Here is a 20,853-nt window from a genome sequence, read left to right as displayed (position 1 = left end):
TCGTTTTAGCTGCGCTATTCGGCTACTAGCGGGGCGCTTTTAACCTCCGTTAGCATTTTAAGAAAGGGTTAAATGCGACTGTGCATCACCGCTGCCGAAGCGCTTTCCTCTGAAAAAATTTCAGCGGACGCCCATGGCTCTCACATTTTCGCGGTCATGCAACACTGTACCCATATGATTTTTTTTTCCACACAAATAGAGCTTTTTTCTGGTGATATTTAATTGCAGCGCCTGTGTACTTTTCAGTACAGGTGCTATGATAAATTTAGTGGGGGATGAGAGAGTTGCCTTGCTCTCATCCGTGCTGTTTTTCTAAATTGGGTTTCTGTCGGTTCTGGACTGTCCTGTGGGTCATTCTGTGCTCCAGAGATGTAGTTCCATCTCTGGGTGGCAGGTGGCGCCATAGGGGTCCGGGAGGAGCCGCTGTTCCCCAGCAGCCATTTGGAGGAGTGTTTCCCTCACGGGGCATGCTGGGGGAGGGTATGTCTGTGACAGACGCCATTTTTTGGGGTTCTTTGCGGGTTCCTGGTTCCAGGTGCGGCACCCATCTTCAGGGTGTGCGCACATCATGGGCCCCGGCGATATGGCCTACCAGGCCGGGGCGCACGTGCTACGCGGAGTTCCTGACTCTGGGCCCTCATGGCCCGGAGCAACCTGTGCTGCCAAGGGGCCCCAGTGACTTACTGGGTCCCCCAACTTTATTAAGAAGATCCCAAGCGAGTTGTGCTGTTCGGTGGGGAGTCGGTCTGAGGTGAGCCCGGAGGCAGGTGATCCAATAGGGCTTAGACGAACCATTGGGGATCTGGGTGACCGGACACTGGCAGGTTGTATACTGCAAACTGTCAGTCGTGACCCCAAACTATCAAGTCTACCTGAGGAGGATTCAGGCACTGTTAGGTAGCACTGGTAGACACTGATTAGCAGTACTGATGGGTGCTGAAATATTGCACTTGTGGGCATGGATTTATGCACTGGAGGGCACTGATAGTCAGCACTGATGGGCATTGATAGGTGTCACTGGTGGGCACTGATCAGGAGGCGTTGGTGAGGCTGCACTGATGGGTGACACTGATAGGCACTGATAGGTGCCACAAATGGACACTGATATGTGGCACTGGTGGGCACTGAGCAGGAAGAACTGATAAGACACTGTGGGCAATGATTGGCAGCACTTATGGGCACTGATTAGGAGTCCTGATGGGCACTGATAGATGGCACTTGTGGGCATGGATTTGCAGCGCTGGAGGGCACTGATTAGCAGCACTAGTGGGCACTTAGGGGGCTAATGTCCCTCTAACAGAAGCCAGTTTTCTGACTTTTGTTTACTTCTGTGATCAACTGTTCCCGAGAATAAAATTGAGGAGAAATTCAACATTTCAATGTTTTCCCCAGGACAACAGGTAAGGAGAAATCTTACAAAGTTCCAGGAACAAGGCCCATACACACGATCTGACTTTTTTTACAACAAACCTCAGACGGACCTGTTTTTGCAGACAATCCGACCGTGTGTACGCTCCATCGGACAAACTTTTTCACTTTTTCATCGGATAAATGTTCACTGTGAGAACAGACAAACTTTCCGGCAACAAATGTCCTATGTCGGCTAATCCGATCGTGTGTCCATCAGACTAAAGTTCAAAGTACAAACACGCATGCTCAGAACCAATGCTAAAGATCAGACAACAATAGCAGAAGTTGCCCAAAGGGTGGCGGTAAAGAGCAGAAAAACCACGTAGTACGTCTATTACGTCATTACATTCGTGTTTGTTGGCTGAAAAAGTCCTGCCGTGTGTATGCATACCAAGTTCACGGACAATGCCCTTCGGAGCAAAATCCATGGAAAAGTCAGTTGGAAGTCCGATCGTGTGTATGAGGCTTAAGAGAACAAGTCACCTTACTTATGGAGGTTTCCTCCAGCTTTCTGTTGAACCTCTTGGATAGAAAATAAAGGGAAATTTCCCAAACGATACACTGACAGCAAAAGAACATGAACGTTTGGTGTCTTACCTGAATTTTTTTCTGCTTGAATGCAAAGAAGAATATGGAGGTTACCACTGCCACTATTACGACCGATCGTAGAGAGAGCTTCATCTTCAACAGAGCAGAAGTCTCCTGGAGGTTGAGAAGGAGAAAGTGTTATTTTTAGGATCTAAAGATTCCATCTCATGCTAAGGGCATTTTTTTTTACTTGAAGAAGTGTTTGTTCAAGGGCAGGCCATACCGTTATTGTCCGACGGACGTGTTGTGTCAGATAATCCGACCGTGTGTATGCTCCATCAGACAATTATCGGCTGAATTAACGACAACAAAAGTTGGCTGTTCATGCTCACCAACTGTTGGGCAATAAATCTGTTACGTCGGTTTTTACGATCGCAAGCCCGTCAAACTAAAATCCAAAGTACAAAAATGCATGCTCCGAACCAGTGCTAAACATCAGACAACAATAGCAGAAGTTGCCCAAAGGGTGGCGGTAAAGAGCTGAAAAACCACGTGGTTTGGTGAAGGTTGGCTGAAAATGTTGTGCCGTGTGTATACAGAACAAGTTCACGGCCAACGCCCTTCGGACCAAAATCCACGGAAAAGTTGGATGGAAGTTCGATCATGTGTTGTGAGATCATCCATCCTGGAACTAGCACAGCTTCCAGAAGTCAGCCTTCAAAACTGTACAGGGGCCTTTCATTTAACAGGTGAGATCTGTGATAGCAGGCTGACTATATGGAACTGAACAAGAGAGCCAAAGAAAGGGAGATAATGGTAAAACGAGTAAAACAAATAGCTGAAGGGACAGAGTAACAGCCGGTGTACAGGGACTTTCTTATCTGAACAGTTGTGTTTGACTTTCAAGTCAACTGGAATGCAAAATCAGCTTGATGTAGCTTAGAAAGAGGTCTACTGCAGGTCAGAAGGCAGGCAACTGAAGCTCAGAATAAGGTCCACTGCAGGTCACTAAAAGGTCCACTATTGGTCAGGAAGAGGTCAACTGCTGATCATAACAAGCTCAATTGCAGATCAGAAAAAGGTCCACTGCAAGTCAGAAAGAGGTCCACTGCCAGTCAGAAGGAGGTCCACTGCAAGTCAGAAGGAGGTCCACTGCCAGTCAGAAAGAGGTCCATTGCCAGTCAGAAGGAGGTCCACTGCCAGTCAGAAGGAGGTCCACTGCCAGTCAGAAGGAGGTCCACTGCCAGTCAGAAAGAGGTCCACTGCCAGTCAGAAAGAGGTCCACTGCCAGTCAGAAAGAGGTCCATTGCCAGTCAGAAGGAGGTCCACTGCCAGTCAGAAGGAGGTCCACTGCCAGTCAGAAAGAGGTCCATTGCCAGTCAGAAGGAGGTCCACTGCCAGTCACAAAGAGGTCCACTGCCAGTCAGAAAGAGGTCTACTGCAAGTCAGAAAGAGGTCCACTGCAAGTCAGAAAGAGGTCCACTGCAAGTCAGAAGGAGGTTCACTGCCAGTCAGAAGGAGGTCCGCTGCCAGTCAGAAAGAGGTCCGCTGCAAGTCAGAAAGAGGTCAACTGCAAGTCAGAAAGAGGTCCACTGCCAGTCAGAAAGAGGTCCACTGCCAGTCAGAAGGATGTCCACTGTCAGTCAGAAGGAGGTCCACTGCCAGTCAGAAAGAGGTCCACTGCAAGTCAGAAAGAGGTCCACTGCAAGTCAGAAAGAGGTCCACTGCAAGTCAGAAAGAGGTCTACTGAAAGTCAGAAAGAGGTCCACTGCCAGTCAGAAAGAGATCCACTGCAAGTCAGATAGAGGTCCACTGCAAGTCAGAAAGAGGTCCACTGCAAGTCAGAAGGAGGTCCAATGCAAGTCAGAAAGAGGCCCACTGAAAGTCAGAAAGAGGCCCACTGCAAGTCAGAAGCAAGTCAGAAAGGGGCCCACTGCAAGTCAGAAAGAGGTCCACTGCCAGTCAGAAAGAGGTCCAATGCAAGTCAGAAAGAGGCCCACTGAAAGTCAGAAAGAGGCCCACTGCAAGTCAGAAGCAAGTCAGAAAGGGGCCCACTGCAAGTCAGAAAGAGGTCCACTGCCAGTCAGAAAGAGGTCTACTGCCAGTCAGAAAGAGGTCTACTGCCAGTCAGAAGGAGGTCCACTGCAAGTCAGAAAGAGGTCCACTACCAGTCAGAAAGAGGTCCACTGCCAGTCAGAAGGATGTCCACTGTCAGCCAGAAGGAGGTTCACTGCCAGTCAGAAGGAGGTCCACTGCCAGTCAGAAGGATGTCCACTGTCAGTCAGAAGGAGGTCCACTGCCAGTCAGAAGGATGTCCACTACCAGTCAGAAGGAGGTCCATTGTCAGTCAGAAAGAGGTACACTGCCAGTCAGAAGGATGTCCACTGTCAGTCAGAAAGAGGTCCACTGCAAGTCAGAAGGAGGACCACTGCAAGTCAGAAGGAGGTCCACTGCAATTCAGAAGGAGGACCACTGCAAGTCAGAAAGAGGTCCACTGCAAGTCAGAAAGAGGTCCACTGCAAGTCAGAAGGAGGTCCACTGCAGTTCACAAGTAGGCCAAATGCTAGTCAAATAAACCAGTGATGGTACTCAGGTAAAACTGAAAGGGGGGGAATGCAAAATAGAAAGAGAAGAGAGGTAGAGAAAGAGAAATTCAAAGAAAACTGATGGAGGGAAAGAAGATGGGAGAAAAAGGCAGGAAGAGAGCCGTCAGGGAGGAAGAAGTCTGAGAAGAGAGATGGAGGAATACAATGAGATATGGAGATTGGTGTCATTCATGTATGAGACTCAATATAATGAAATATGGATTTAATACCTGTTCATGCTCCTTTGAATTTATAGAGGTCGGAATCATCCTTCGTAGCTGCTGGACCACATGAAATCTACCCACATGAAAGCTACCGCAGCTTCTGAAGGAGATACAAGAATGAATCTATTGAAGATTATGAACATATGTGCTAAGGGCACAAAAGGAGTATCGTGTGGTGTGTTCCAGGTCTACAGTCTCTGAGCATTGAACACTTTGGATCTGGTGTCAGATGCCTGGTCTACTTCTGGAATGTTATTCCATCTTCTGACCCCCTACCCCACTGTTTTCACCATCTAGTGACATAAGGGACAGACAGAGAATGGAACAATGGCATGCAGTGTTTTCAAAGGACGCAACCATTCCTCAACTAGGATTCCTCCAGTGTATGTTAGGGTTTCCTTAAGCTGTGCTCGTGGGACCCGCAGACTCGATGTCCACCGGTGTCCCGTAATGTAAACAAGGAATCTCCCTGTTCTGCCCTGTGACAGGACAGTGATCTACTGCTTCCTGTCATCGGGAGCAGCAATCAGTGTCGTGTCACTTGTAGCCCAGCCCCCACAGAGTTAGAATCACTCCCTAGGACACACTTAACCCCTTCCTCGCCCCCTAGTGGTTAACCCCTTTCCTGCCAGTGTCATTTACACAGTAATCAGTGCATTCTTATAGCACTGATTGCTGTATAAATGACAATGGTCCCAAAATAGCATCAAAAGTGTCCAATGTGTCCGCCATAATGTCGCAGTCACAATAAAAATCGCAGATCGTCACCATTAATAGTAAAAAAAAATTATAAATGTGCCATAAATCTATCCCCTATCTTGTAGACGCTATGGGCCAGATTCACATAGAAATGCCCAGGCGCAGCGTATCAGAGATACGCACGCCGCCGTATCTTACCTGGAATTCAAATCGGCGGGTAGGGGGCGTGATTCATTTAAATGAAGTTCGTCCCCGCGACGATTGAACTGCGCATGCTCCGTTTTGAAATTTCCCGCCGTGCTTTGCGCAAAATTACGTCGCAACGACGTCATTTTTTGAACTTCGACGTGACTTACGTCCATCCCTATTCACGGACGACTTACGCAAAAAAAAAAATTCAAAATTTGACGCGGGAACGACAGCCATACTTTAACATGGCAAGTCTATCTATACGCCGCAAAATAGCATCTTTAACTATACGCCGGAAAAAGCCGACTAGAGACGACGTAAGAGAATGCGACGGCCGCGCGTACCTTTGTGGATCGACGGAAAAAGCTAATTAGCATACCCGACGCGGAAAACGACGCGAACTCCGCCCAGCGGGCGCCGAAGTATTGCACTTACGATCCGAAGGCGTACGAAGCCGTACGCCTGTCGGATTGAAGCCAGAAGCCGTCGTATCTTGGTTTGAGGATTCAAACTGAAGATATACGACGCAGCAAATTTGAAAGTACGCCGGCGTATCAGTAGATACGCCGGCGTACTCGCTCTGTGAATCTGGCCCTATAACTTTTGAGCAAACGCTTATTGCGATTTTTTTTACCAAAAATATGTAGAAGAATACATATCGGACTAAACTGAGGAAAAAATGTTTTTTATATATTTTTGGGGGATATTTATTATAGCAAAAAGTAAAAAATATTGCTTTTTTTTCAAAATTGTCGCTCTTAAAAATAAAAACCGCAGAGGTGATCAACTACCAGCAAAATAAAGCTCTATTTGTGGGGAAAAAAAGGACATCAATTTTTTTCGGGAGCCACGTCGCACGACCGTGCAATTGTCAGTTAAAGCGACGCAGTGCGGAATCACAAAAAGTGCTCTGGTCTTTGGCCAGCACTTTTTCACTATATTACCTGTACAAAGTGACTGATTTAATGGATGTAATAATGTACAGCAGTGATTATGACTGAGTGGTATGTACAGCTTGAGCCCCACACCCAGCCATTATGAGGTCTACATAGATGGCGTATATGATTTTGTACTTAGACTGGCCTACAATTATCCAAATTATTTCATGACTGTGGACACTCATGAAACAGCAGTGTGTGATTATTGAATGTGAGTCAGCCAAATATACTTTTTAATAAATGTCATTTTTTTATGTTCAAAGCACAAAAACTATTATGTGAACTCCAGAAAAAAAAAATGGTTACAAAAGTTACAAATGGTTAAAGCTGAACTCCAGGAATAATCTGTATTGTATATTTACATTCAGCTTGGAACGTCATAATTATGCATATCTTATAGCGATTTTAATGATGCTTAAAGTGAAAAAAATAAAATCAAAAATTCCTTTAAATATCGTACCTGCTGGGTGTCTATAATAGTGGCACGTGTTTAGAAATGTCCCTGCACAACATGCGTTTATGGGCAAAAAAACAGCACACGTGCAGTAAGAGCAAATGCGTTTATGTGCAATTAAATAGCTCACGTGCAGTAACAGCAACTGCGTTTATGTGTAATTAAATAGCCCACGTGCAGTAACAGCAACTGCGTTTATGTGTAATTAAATAGCCCACGTGCAGTAACAGCTAATGCGTTTATGTGCAATTAAATAGCCCACATGCAGTAACAGCAACTGCGTTTATGTGCAATTAAATAGCCCACGTGCAGTAACAGCAACTGCGTTTATGTGCAATTAAATAGCCCACATGCAGTAACAGCTAATGCGTTTATGGGCAAAAAAAACAGCACACGTGCAGTAAGAGCGACTGCGTTTATGGGCAAAAAACAGCACACGTGCAGTAAGAGCGACTGCGTTTATGTGCAATTAAATAGCCCACATGCAGTAACAGCAACTGTGTTTATGTGCAATTAAATTATGTGCAATTAAATAGCCCACGTGCAGTAACAGCAACTGCGTTTATGTGCAATTAAATAGCCCACGTGCAGTAACAGCTAATGCGTTTATGTGCAATTAAATAGCACACGTCCACTAACACTGAGTACTATGTTTAGGTGTAAACTAAACACTATGCAGGCAATACAACACGTTAGAGCACTGCAGCTAGCACAATCTACTGCCTAACAAATAGGAATAGCTGATCTAGCTAAGCTATACAGTGTATAAATATATGTACAACGCCTAGGATGTATATATATCCTCTACACACTGTAAATTTAACTAAACTGACTAGCCTGCCTGCTCTATCTATCTATCTATCTAGTAGAAAAGACACTGGCCCAGATTCTCAAAGGAGATACGACGGCGTATCTCCAGATACGCCCTCGTATCTCTGAGTCTGAGCGGTTGTATCTATGCGCCTGATTCTTAGAATCAGTTACGCATAGATTTCTATTAGATCCGACCGGCGTAAGAGATCTTAACTGCATATTTACGCTGGCCGCTAGGGGCGTGTACGCTGATTTACGCCTAGAAATATGTAAATCAGCTATATACGCAAATTCACGAATGTACGCCCGGCTGACGCAGTACAGATACGCCCCCTAAAAACATCGCAGGAACGCACCTACACAAGGAGCCAAAAGAAAAACTGATACCAAACTCCCCCCAACAATTGGGGGAAAACTTGTCAGATCTTAAGGTCATCAACTTCACAGACTTTAATCTGACTATAGACCATCTCAGCTTGCTCCAGAAAGGCATGTCTTTTTCTCCGGTGTCCAATATGGACGAGTTCACCGTTTATAAAGACATTGCCTTGTTCTTACGAAAAGTTTTCTATCGCTCATTGTACATTACCAATGACACGACAGATAAAACCACTGAAATTATCAATCCGGAGGACCAACGAATCCTCGACATTCTGAACTCCCTCTTAGAAGAGAATTCGACCCCTAACACTGAACCACTGGCTACAGTACGACGGGCTAACCTCAAAATAAAGTCACTCAAAATGCCCCCCATCTCCAAGAACAGGTGGTTACACCTTTTCTTGGATATGGTTCAAGTGGACCTGGAAAAAATAGACTGGTCACATAAGACTAAAGATAATCTTACTAGTAGCGAACGCATGGCACTAAGTGAACTTCAGCATAACAACAGTATCGTAATAAAGAACAGTGACAAGGGGGGCAATGTCGTTCTTTTAAAACTGGATCAATATGAACGTGAGGCCAAACGTCTGTTAAGTGACACCTCAACATACAAAAAACTAGATGTAAACCCTTTACCAGGGATAGTTGATACACTGAACCATAAATTGAAGCTAGCTAAAGAAGAGGGATTACTTACCACGAAAGAATACAACTACCTCCTAGTAACTGACTACAACATACCGACGTTTTATATTATACCAAAAGTCCATAAGAGTTTAAATAATCCTCCAGGTAGACCTATTGTGTCTGCCTGCCATGGACCGCTTGAGAGAGTGGGTAAATACTTGGACCTTCTCCTCAAGGAATTGGTCATCGATCTAGAGTCATTCGTTCAAGACACACAGCATGTGTTAGCGAAATTAAATGAGCTCGACAAGTTTCAGGAAACAGACGATATACTGCTCGTGGGTATCGATGTCGAGTCCCTATATACATCTATCCCGCACGAGATTGGTATCAAAGCAGTTGAAACCTTTCTCGAATCCGCATACCCAGCTTCAGGACACCAAAACGAATTTATTATTGAGTTACTTTGTTTTGCACTGCATCACAATAACTTTCAATTCTTGAACTCCTATTACCATCAAATAAGAGGGACATCAATGGGAGCAGCCTGGGCACCAGCCTATGCCTGCCTCCATTTAGGCCATTGGGAAAGGGAAGAGGTCTACACGTCCGAGATGTACCGCCGCCACGTACGCACGTGGTGGCGGTACATCGACGACGTGTTAATGATCTGGCAAGGATCGGTTGAACTTTTGGAACTCTTTTTGTTGGAATTAAACTCCAACACACGCAACATACACCTAACATACACCTATGATGCGGAGAAACTGTCCTTCCTGGATCTACAAATAACCTTGAAAAACAAAAAACTGCATACTTGTACCTATCGTAAAGACACTGCAGCAAATAACTTACTTTATGCCACTAGCCACCATCCTAACTGGCTCAAAAATGGGATCCCGGTGGGTCAGTTTCTCCGCATCAAAAGGAACTGCTCAAATCCAGAGGACTACAGGCGCGAAAGTCAAGAATTATATTCACGCTTTCGTGAACGTGGATATTCCCATGGACAAATTAAGAAAGCTCGAAAAAGGGCGGCAATACGTGACCGCCTGGACCTCCTTACCAAAAAGAGAACCATCGACAAAGTCTCTCATGAGACGGTAGAGCCCATTAGAATCATAACTACGTATGGGTCCCAATGGGACAACGTCCGTAGGATCCTCGAAAAACATTGGGGGATCTTACGAAATGCTCCCGTCCTGACAGACTTTGTCGGTGAGTCTCCAAAACTAGTTGCCCGTCGGGCCAAAAGTATCGGGGACATACTAATTCGGTCAGAATTTACGAAAGAACCTGAAACCACATGGTTATCTAATTATCCAAGGTCACTTGGTATGTTTCCCTGCAACCGATGCCAGGTCTGTCCATATGTGGACAGAACATCAACTTTCACTGATGCCCATGGTAAAGGATCGTATGAAATTAGGAGCTTAATTAACTGCTCGACAGCGCGTGTCATCTATCTCATTACTTGCCCATGTCCCAAAATCTATGTGGGAAAAACTAAACGATCCCTGCGCGTACGTCTGGGCGAACACCTAAGGGAAATAAACGAAAAGGTGAAGGAGCCCGAAAAACCCCTCGCAAGGCACTTTGCGCAGTGCCACAATAGGTGCTCAGATGGCCTGACGGTCAAAGGCATATATGCCCTTAAACTACCAAACCGTCGAGGCGATTTTGATCGCGTCCTATTACAAAAAGAAAAATGGTGGGTATACCATTTAAAATCCTTGGTGCCCGTAGGATTAAATACAGAACTCAACTTGCAGGTCTTCCTAGACCCCTGATTAAGGAATACCATCTCCAATCGATGGTGACTCCATACAATCGCTGCAAATGGACTTTTACAGAAATTACTGGAAAATATGTCTATCTGAACATACTCATCCACCCATTCCTATACCAATTGTATATAGTTTATCTGTCTATTTATTATTATTTTTTACTCCTGACCTTCACATCCATTTCTTCATGTAAACCCAACCACAAGCATTTCTATATATACTATCTTAATTACAGACCTTGGGTCTCCTGAAAAATGAAAAACCATCATTGCATTAGGCCATATATGTCTTTTTTCATTGTATGGATGTCCTCTTTTTTCTTGTACTTTGTTATTATTTTTCGTCCCCGTTGCGTCTTCCCTCACCCTTTCCCTTTCCCCCAAACCCTCTTGTCCATCCCATTGCATGTTCCCTCACCCCTTCCCCATATCCCATTGTCCTTTTCTCCAATCATCCATAGATGAGAAACATAGCTAAAATGGACTAATCTGGAAACATATCTCTTCACTTTGAAGACGATCTTTTTTCTTTCTGGAACAAGTTACAGAAAAGATATAAGAAAACGCACTAAATGGCTCTGATGAGCAACACAAGCTGCCCATCGCGGCCGCAATCAGGACAGTCATACTTTCCTTTTTCCCGATTGGTGATGGGCGCCGACAAGCGATATGCATAAATCAAAGCACCGCTGCCAGCGCCTAACACGTCCAAGACGAAGCTACGCCAGTGCGCATGGCGAAACGCGTTGACGTCACCTGAAACAACGTGATCACGTGACCCCGGAGGTTCGTTTGGCTGGACGGAGGACGGAAACTCACGAGCATTAGCTCCGGATGGATGGCCTTGCTCGATCCGTAAGTGGCGCCTGATGCCTGGAGCTGCCATACGGCACAAAAGGAGATCTCAAGCGGATCTTTATCCACAGATGAATGCACCTTACTGAACCTGATACGGCATGTCACTGATGTGACAACTACACATCGTGACTAACCAGCCAGCAAGTAGTTGAGCACCAGAGTGGCCCTGACAAAAAGCTGCATCTCATGGATGGACTTATCCAATTACCTTAACAGGCAGCGGACTGGTAATGTATTAGCCTCCCTTCAATGGGACGGCCAGTCATGTCATTTCTCTACACTTTTTCCAGCAACTATCCTTGAATCAGGTGTTCGGTTTAGTACACAAATACAGGTTGGATTTCCTCCTGTGTATGAATGATCCCGTTTCTCCTTTGTTTGGCACATCAATTTAACTGCTTAAATACATGTTCGTGATTCTGAACTAACCACTGGTGTGTCTATATATACTAACCAATACCAGGCAATCCACTTGTGCCCTGCCAAATGTCACATTGACAAATGATCAATATCCAGCTGTTCTATACTATTATATTTTTTTACCAACCATTACCATTTAATTTCTTTATTGTCAAAACTTCTGAATACTGAACTCTTTGTGAACTAACAAATCATCAAGCGCAAAGTCGACCAACAAGATAAGCATGATACATGCATATCCATCCTAAACACACCTAACCCTCCCACCGTCCATCCCCCACCTAGCCAGTGTTCAGCCCCACCATCTATTATTGACACTCCATTTGATCTTGCAGAGTGGATAATCATTGCATTTTCCTCTCATTTCACTAACTTGTTAATTGCATTAAAATTCATATTTACTTGAGTGTCAATATATGATAGGTCTGAACACCACGTGTCCGGATCACGTTTTCTGTTAAATGTTTGTCCCTGTCTTGTCTTCTAATTCTTAGTGTTTATTCGTAAATTTTAAGGTAGCCACATTCAATATATCCTTATGGCAACCTAAATACCCATTATGTAACTTGTAATATTTAATGCTCATCTTTCATATTTTTGATACTAATAAATTTATTTAAATGTATCTTTGTTTTTTCCATTGATCATTACAGTGTTGCCTATAGTAATCCCTTTAAGCCTTACTGGCTGATTTCCCTCCTTTTTCTCCATCCCCTCATCCTTTCTTCTAAATTCCCCTTCCCCGCATTCATTCTATTTATTTTGTTATTACGTTTTTTGATTACAGCAACACAACCCATTTGGGTACTAGATCGGGTTAGAGAATCAATATTATTCTCTATACATACTAGTGGACATCTTGCACTCATCCCTTCCCTGTCCTTTCCCCTTGTTTTAACTAGCACAATCTACTGCCTAACAAATAGGAATAGCTGATCTAGCTAAGCTATACAGTGTATAAATATATGTACAACGCCTAGGATGTATATATATCCTCTACACACTGTAAATTTAACTAAACTGACTAGCCTGCCTGCTCTATCTATCTATCTATCTAGTAGAAAAGACACTGGCCCAGATTCTCAAAGGAGATACGACGGCGTATCTCCAGATACGCCCTCGTATCTCTGAGTCTGAGCGGTTGTATCTATGCGCCTGATTCTTAGAATCAGTTACGCATAGATTTCTATTAGATCCGACCGGCGTAAGAGATCTTAACTGCATATTTACGCTGGCCGCTAGGGGCGTGTACGCTGATTTACGCCTAGAAATATGTAAATCAGCTATATACGCAAATTCACGAATGTACGCCCGGCTGACGCAGTACAGATACGCCGTTTACGTTAGGCTTTTCCCGGCGTAAAGTTACCCCTGCTATATGAGGCGTACATGCGGCGTACCAATGTTAAGTATGGACATCGTTCCCACGTCAAATTTTGAAAAACACTGACCTACCTGTCTACTACATTGACGTACCTGTCTACTACACTGACCGCTACACTGACCCTTAGACTGACCTACCTGATTCCTACTGATCGCTACACTACCTGATTCCTACACTGTCCACTACACTGACCCTTACATTGACCTACCTGATCCCTACATTGTCCACTACACTGACCTATCTGATTCCTACACTGACCTACCTGACCACTACACCGACCTACCTGATTCCTATACTAACCTACCAGATTCCTATACTGACTTACCTGATCCCTACACTGGCCAACCTGATCCCTACACTGACCACTACACTGACCTACCTGATCCCTACACTGACCTACCTGACCCCTACACTGAGCACTACACGGACCTACCTGATCCCTACACTGACCTACCTGCTTCCTATACTGACCTACCTGTCCACTGCACTGACCACTAAACTAACCTGCCTGATTCCTACTTCCTGCACTACACACACTACTCCCCCAACACATGTACAATGTAGATCGGTGTATTTTGCTCACCTCTCCATGGCCTCCATGATCATCCATCAGATTAGGGCTCTCCCTACTGTTCTGGAGTCCCGCCACCCAGCCGCGGTGACAGCCAGGGGGAGGCTTACAGAGAGGGGCAGGCTGACAGACGGGCGGGTGGAAGAGCGGATGAAACAGAGACCTCATCCTAGTCAGAGGAAACAGTGCGCCAGCCTGGGGGGCGGGACTCTGGGTGGCCGCGATCACCCACAGTCCAGCCCGCACATGTGTCAAATCCGGACAAGCCCTACAGCACCAGCAGCACTACAGCAGCGGCGCCGGACTCCTGAGAGGCAGCGGCGCCTTCCCTTCTCACTCGGTGGCTGCTTCCCTCCAGCTGCGAGTGTCCTCACAGATGTAGATGTCCCCCTGTCATACTGTGACAGCACGTGGGGAAAGGAAGGCCGATAACTGGCAAGTGTGTTTACATTATGGTCAGGTGTGATTGGACACAGCTGTGATTTGCCCTTTACCCTGATCTATGATCAGGTGTGTCTAAAGGACACAGTGATCACAGAGCGTGGCAAATGCCTGCCGTATCGGGTGCGTGGTTCTGGGAGGACATCAATAGACACCCTCCAAGAACTGTACGACTGCACTATAGTCATGATTTGGCTATAGCACGGTCAAGAACTGATTAAACAGCATGTTGCTGTCAGTGGGTGGTGTTGTGGCCAAACAGAATAATGTAGTTCAGTGGGGCCTCCATATGGCAATTATTGAGTTAAATTAGGTGGTGAAGAGGCAACATATTGCATCCGCAACCACCTCTCAAACAGCTCTGAAAAGCGATCCAAGCATGGATGTTTTCAGAGGAGCTACAGTCACTTCCACACATGTGAAGGAGCCCTAAGGCTGCGTACACACGGTCGGTCCATCCGATGAGAACGGTCTGAAGGACCGTTGTCACCAGTTAACCGATGAAGCTGACTGATGGTCTGATGTGCCTACACACCATCAGTTAAAAAATACGCGGTGACGTAAAACACAACGACGTGCAGAGAAAAATGAAGTTCAATGCTTCCAAGCATGCGTCGACTTGATTCTGAGCATGCGCGGCTTTTGAACCGATGCTTTTGCGTACTAACCGTCAGTTTTGACCGATCGGTTAGGCGTCCATCGGTTAAATTGTAAAGCAAGTTCTAAATTTTTCGACCGAAGGATAACGGACTAATGGGGCCCACACCCGGTCGGTTTGGACCGATGAAATTGAACTTCAGTCCGTTTTCATCGGTTTTGTCCGATCGTGTGTACAGGGCCTAAGAGTAGCAACCAACTGCAGGGAAGTAAAGTGTTAAATCTCCTCACATGATAACAGAAGGTTCACTGCACACCCGGATTCAGCCTTATGTCCTACAGGGCTGGAAGTGTAACCTAATATACAGTCTAAGAAGACAGGTTCCTCTAGTCCATTCCACAAGCACTGTACTGATAACAGAAGATAACAGCACACCTCCCAACATTTTGAGAATGAGGAACACCTACTAACAAACGTATGCAGGCATAGGACACGCCCCCCCTGCCACACCCCCTTAAAGGAGAATTAACCCAAAAAAGATAATTAAATCCACAAGGGCTTTTTTTTTTACCACTACTATTCCTTTATATTGGCTTTTAAAATGTTCAAATGCAGCAATTTAGAATTTGGGTGAAAGGTTTAGCTCTGGGAAACACTTTTTGAAAGATAAAAAGTTCCTTTTTTATATACATCAATATAGATCCAGACCAAAATGAGGGACAGATGAGGAGGGAAGAGGGACAGAGGGACATTGCTCCAAATTGCTAATAAACTATGGCCCAGATTCTCGTATCTGGGCGTAAAACTGCGGCGGCGTAACGTATGTCATTTACGTTACGCCTCTGCACGTTTTACAGGCAAGTGCTTTATTCACAAAGAACTTGCCTGTAAAGTTGCGGCGGCGTAGCGTAAATCCCCCGGCGCAAGCCCGCCTAATTCAAATGAGCCGGGTAGGGGGCGTGGAGCATTTAAATTAGGCGCGTTCCCGCGCCGAACGTGATGCACATGCTCGTCCCTAAAATTTCCCGACGTGCATTGCGCTAAATGACGTCGCAAGGACGTCATTGGTTTCGACGTGAACGTAAATGGCGTCCAGCCCCATTCACGGACGACTTACGCAAACAACGTAAATTTTTAAATTTCGACGCGGGAACGACGGCCATACTTAACATTGGTTGCCCCTCATATAGCAGGGGCAACTTTACGCGTCGCAAATCTAACGTAAACGTTGTAACTTCACTGCGCGACCGCGCGTACGTTCGGGAATTTGCGTATTTTGCTAATTTGCATACACAACGGGGAAAACGACGGAGGCGACACCTAGCGGCGAAAAAAAAATTGCATTTACGATCCGACAGCGTAAGAGCCTTACGCCTGTCGGATCTAATGGTTATCTATGCGTAACTGATTCTAAGAATCAGTCGCATAGATACGACGGCCCAGATTAGGACTTACGATGGCGTACATTGCGTTGCGCCGTCGTAAGCCCTTTCAGAATCTGGGCCTATATTTTCTATTTTCTGCTGTAAAACGTATCCAATAAAAATAAAAACATTTCATCATCAGAGATAGAAACAGAGATCCGACGGCGTATCAGGAGATACGCCGTCGTATCTCCTTTGTGAATCTGGGCCTAAGTAACTATAAAACAACCAACAACAACCTACTATACACAACTATATAACAACCAATTATGTAACTATGGAAGTTATTTAAAAAATAAAAAACTATTAGCATAAAAGAAAGCAATATTAGCCCCAAAATACCACCCTAAAACAAAAGCCTATTTTTCATTATAAGTAAACTTTTACAGCACAAAAAAAAAACAAAAAAACTGTTTAATCTAAAATAAAATCCCTAGCAAAATAAAATGAAAAAATATATAATCCAATAAGAAATGAAAACCCCAAAAATACCACCACTAAATCAAAAGCACAGCTTGCAACACAAAAAAGCAGTTTAACCTAAAATAAAAGCTCAATCAATATAAAATTAAATATATACAAAAAAATTAAAACCACCATATTCTACCTCTAATGCCGCGTACAGACGGTCGTTTTTTGTGATGAAAAAAAACGACGTTTTAAAAAACGTCATTTAAAATGATCGTGTGTGGGCAAAACGTTGTTTTATGTCTTCAAAAAAACGACCAAAAAAAAATTCGAACATGCTCGAATTTTTTGTGTCGTTTTTGTTTCACAGAAATTGACCGTGTGTAGCAAAAAACGACGTTTAAAACGACGTTTTTAAACCCGCGCATGCCCAGAAGCTAGTTATGAAGTGAGCTTCAATGGAAAAAAGTGGTGAAACGTAACCTCGCTTTGCTAGAGCATTGTGAAAAAACTATGGTGTGTAGGCAACATCGTTTTTGAAAACGATGTTTTAAAAATGTCGTTTTATTTCATGATTTAAAACGTCGTTTTTTTTCATCACAAAAAACGACCGTCTGTATGCGGCATAACACAAGGCATACATTGTAGCACAAAAAAAAGCAGTTTAACCTAAAATAAAAGCCCCAGCACTAAAAAAAAAATAGCAAAAAAATATTAAAAATATACTCCAAAAAGAAATGAAAACCTCAGAATACCAGCCCTAAAACAAAAGCCCAGTTTTTGTTAACAGAGGCCTGCTGCACAAAAAAAGCAGTTTAACCTAAAATAAGGCTCTAAAATTTAAAAATATACTCCAAAAGATAATGAAACCCCAATTTTTTTTAAGGGAAGCCTTGCTATACACAAAAGAGACTTATATAAAATAAAAAATATATATACTCCAAAAAGAAATGAAGACTCCTTAATATCACCCGTAAAACAAGGGATATCTTGTAGCACAAAAAGCAGTTTAACTTAAAATAAGTCGCCCAATAATACAAAATGAAAAAAAATGTATACTCCAAAAAGAAGGGAAAACCCCAAAATACCACCATTAAAAATAAAACGAATATTCTTTTGAGGTGAAACCTTTCCTTTGTATAAAAAAAGAAGAAAATATTTTTTTATTTTTTTTGCAATTTATTGGACAGCCGCTAAAAGTGACGATTGACCGCAAATCAAGTACAAATTAGAATGAAACAGTTTTTGTCCAAAGAGCTAGCGATCACAAATAATGTACAGTCTCCTAACTGACCCTAATCTCTACCATTGTAATGTAGTTTGTCGGCTTTTCCAATGCTTTGTCTACACTTTATACTTCACTAACGCCATAGCTGCTCTGTGCCACACCTTTTGTAATAAAGAAACTGCCGTATCCAAAAGCCTGCCTGCCCGACCCCCTAAGCCTGACGGTCATAGATCACAGCCCGTGCAACTCATTTTTTTTTTTAAATCCAAGACCGTGAAGCTCACGCCACTCAGAATTTTACATTGTATGTTAATTCTACAATTCTAAGACAGAAAAATAAAAAAGTGTGTTCCCTATGCTATGAAGAAGCCATCGCTGCAAGTTTTCATGAGCAGTGGTGACATTGGGTGGCTTTAAAATAGGCAACATCACCAGAAAGGCAGCCAAATCCTATTTATCAAATGTGATCTCATCTCTAAGTAGGAATAATTTCAATGTAAAAGAAATGATTCTGAGCATGCGTGGATTCTCGACCGATGGATTTCCCCACAGACAATCGGTTTTTTAACCATAAGAAAAATTTAAAACAGGTTCTATTTTTTTTCACCAGTGGATAAAAAAACGATGCTCGATATATAAAAAATGTATAAAAATAATAATATTAATAATAATAATAATAATAATAATAAAAAAATAATAACACACTTCACTTACTGTAATACAGGGTCCTATCATTGTCCAGCAGGACTGTTGGATACTCTGTAGGTCTGGCACTCCTTGTAGACACTTGGATGACTGCTCTGTACTGTTTTACAGCTCTGCCTGCAACGATCAACCTGTCAAGGGTCAGGGTGTATCAACACTCGGATCAGGTAAAACCTGTAGTTATTGAATAGGCTAAACAACAAATTAAGGGGAATTTATGGTCTGTTGTTAGACTTGGGAGTACAATGCATATACATAGAGTATATCAACATGTATAGCATGTTTAAAAATGTGTTTAAACAAACAAAAACAAAAAATTAATAAAAATATATATATATATATATATATATATATATATATACACACACACACACACACACACACACACACACACAGTAAAACCTTGGATTGAGAGTAACTTGGTTTGAGAGCGTTTTGCAAGACAAGCAAAATGTTTTAATACATTTTGCCTTGATATACAAGCGATGTCTTGATATAAGAGTAGCGTCATGTCACAACCGAGTATAAAAGAGAAGAGAGGAGCATCTAAGTGTAGCAATATGGTTACATTTAATGAAGGTACAACATTCAGCATCTTATTGCTACACCTAAGCCCTGTACACACGATCGGTTTGTCTGATGAAAACGGACGGTTTGTTTTCCATCGGTGAAAAAAAATAGAACTTGTTTTAAAATTTTCCTATGGATAAAAAACTGATAGAAAATAACCGATCGTCTGGGTGGAACTCCTTCGGAGAATTCAGAATCAAGTCGACGCATGCTCGGAAGCATTGAACTTCATTTTTCTTAGCACGTTGTAGTGTCACTGCGTTGGACACGGTCGGATTTTTGGCTGATGGTGTGTCGGATATCCGATCGTGTGTACAGGGCATTAGAGGCGCCTCTCTTCTCTTTTATACCCTGTAAAAACAAATGCTTTGATATACAAGTGCTTTGTATTACAAGCATGTTTCTGGAACAAATTATGCTCGCAAACCAAGGTTTTACTCTGTGTGTGTGTGTGTGTGTGTGTGTGTATATATATATATACAGTATCTGACAAAAGTGAGTACACCCCTCACAGTTTTGTAAATATTTTATTATATCTTTTCATGTGACAACACTGAAGAAATGACACTTTGCTACAATGTTGTGTAGTGAGTGTACAGCTTGTATAACAGTGTACATTTGCTGTCCCCTCAAAACAACTCAACACACACCCATTAATGTCTAAACCGCTGGCAACAAAAGTGAGTACACCCCTAAGTGAAAATTTCCAAACTGGCCCAATTAGCCATTTTCCCTTCCCGGTGTCATGTGACTTGTTAGTGTTACAAGGTCTCAGGTGTGAATGGGGAGCAGGTTTGTTAAATTTGGTGTTATCGCTCTCACTCTCTCATACTGGTCACTGGAAGTTCAACATGGCACCTCGTGGCAAAGAACTCTCTGAGGATCTGAAATAAATATGTGTTGCTCTACATAAAGATGGCCTAGGCCAGTGATGGCGAACCTTGGCACCCCAGATGTTTTGGAACTACATTTCCCATGATGCTCAACTACAATGCAGAGCACATGAGCATCATGGGAAATGTAGTTCCAAAACATCTGGGGTGCCAAGGTTAGCCATCACTGGCCTAGGCTATAAGAAGATTGCCAAGACCCTGAAACTGAGCTGCAGCACGGTGGCCAAGACCATACAGCAGTTTAACAGGACAGGTTCCACTCAGAACATGCCTCGCCATGGTCGACCAAAGAAGTTGAGTGCATGTGCTCAGCATCATATCCAGAGGTTGTCTTTGGGAAATAGACATATGAGTGCTGCCAGCATTGCTGCAGTGGTTAAAGGGGTGGGGGTCAGCCTGTCAGTGCTCAGACCATACACTGCACACTGCATCAAATTGGTCTTCATGGCTGTTGTCCCAACCAGGTGAGGAGGACAAAGACAAGTGTTTCTTGTCTACAGTCAAGCATGGTGTTTTGTATTCGTTCGGTTAGTATGTTTATTCATTAAAATGTTCTACTCTGCTCTTCGGTTCAGTTTGGTCAGTGGTACTAATTAGAGGGGTAGCTGGTCTGGGGTCCTTTCTTTGCTAGATGGCAATCGTTTCATGTTGAACACTACAGGATTAAAGTGTCGCCTTCGAATCTGTCTTGGTGGTCTTTTCGTAATTTCCGTTAA

General features: G+C 43.6%; 1 long non-coding RNA gene across 1 annotated transcript; it reads right to left on the bottom strand.

The window, feature by feature from the left end:
- Positions 1–1,982: 1,982 nt before the first annotated feature.
- LOC120943203 lies at positions 1,983–18,925 on the bottom strand. The gene is made up of 3 exons (XR_005750272.1): positions 18,684–18,925; positions 4,754–4,847; positions 1,983–2,112 (listed from the first exon to the last, which is right to left on the bottom strand). It is a non-coding gene; the product is annotated as an uncharacterized LOC120943203 (long non-coding RNA).
- Positions 18,926–20,853: the final 1,928 nt, after the last annotated feature.

Source organism: Rana temporaria, chromosome 6 (assembly GCF_905171775.1).
Source record: "Rana temporaria chromosome 6, aRanTem1.1, whole genome shotgun sequence".
NCBI classification, from domain to species: domain Eukaryota; kingdom Metazoa; phylum Chordata; class Amphibia; order Anura; family Ranidae; genus Rana; species Rana temporaria.
Note: the sequence above shows the minus strand (reverse complement) of the source record. Positions and strands in the feature narration are given on the sequence as shown.